Here is a 528-nt window from a genome sequence, read left to right on the forward strand (position 1 = left end):
GGATTTGGAGTTTGCCAGGGAATGGTCTGAAATCCTGCTGGAATTGGAGTTTGCCAGGCTCTGAGGGTTTGTTGGGGTTTTAAAAATAGCTTTTAAAACGTCTCTAAAATGTCTTTTAAAATTTCTCAAAATATGTATTTTAAAATGTCTTTTAAAATTTCTTTTAAAATGTCTCTAAAATGTCTTTTAAAATTTCTCAAAAATATGTATTTTAAAATGTCTTTTAAAATTTCTTTTAAAATGTCTCTAAAATGTCTTTTAAAATTCCTCAAAAATATATATTTAAAATGTCTTTTAAAATTTCTTTTAAAATGTCTCTAAAATGTCTTTTAAAATTTCTCCAAAATATATATTTTAAAATGTCTTTTAAAATTTCTTTTAAAATGTCTCTAAAATGTCTTTTAAAATTTCTGAAAAATATGTATTTTAAAATTTCTTTGAAAATGTCTTTTAAAATGTCTCTAAAATGTCTTTTAAAATTTCTCAAAAATACGTATTTTAAAATGTCTTTTAAAATTTCTCCAAAAT

The sequence above is a fragment of the Neopelma chrysocephalum genome, unplaced genomic scaffold (genome assembly GCF_003984885.1).
Source record: "Neopelma chrysocephalum unplaced genomic scaffold, ASM398488v2 Primary Assembly neopelma1_97264, whole genome shotgun sequence".
NCBI classification, from domain to species: Eukaryota; Metazoa; Chordata; class Aves; order Passeriformes; family Pipridae; genus Neopelma; species Neopelma chrysocephalum.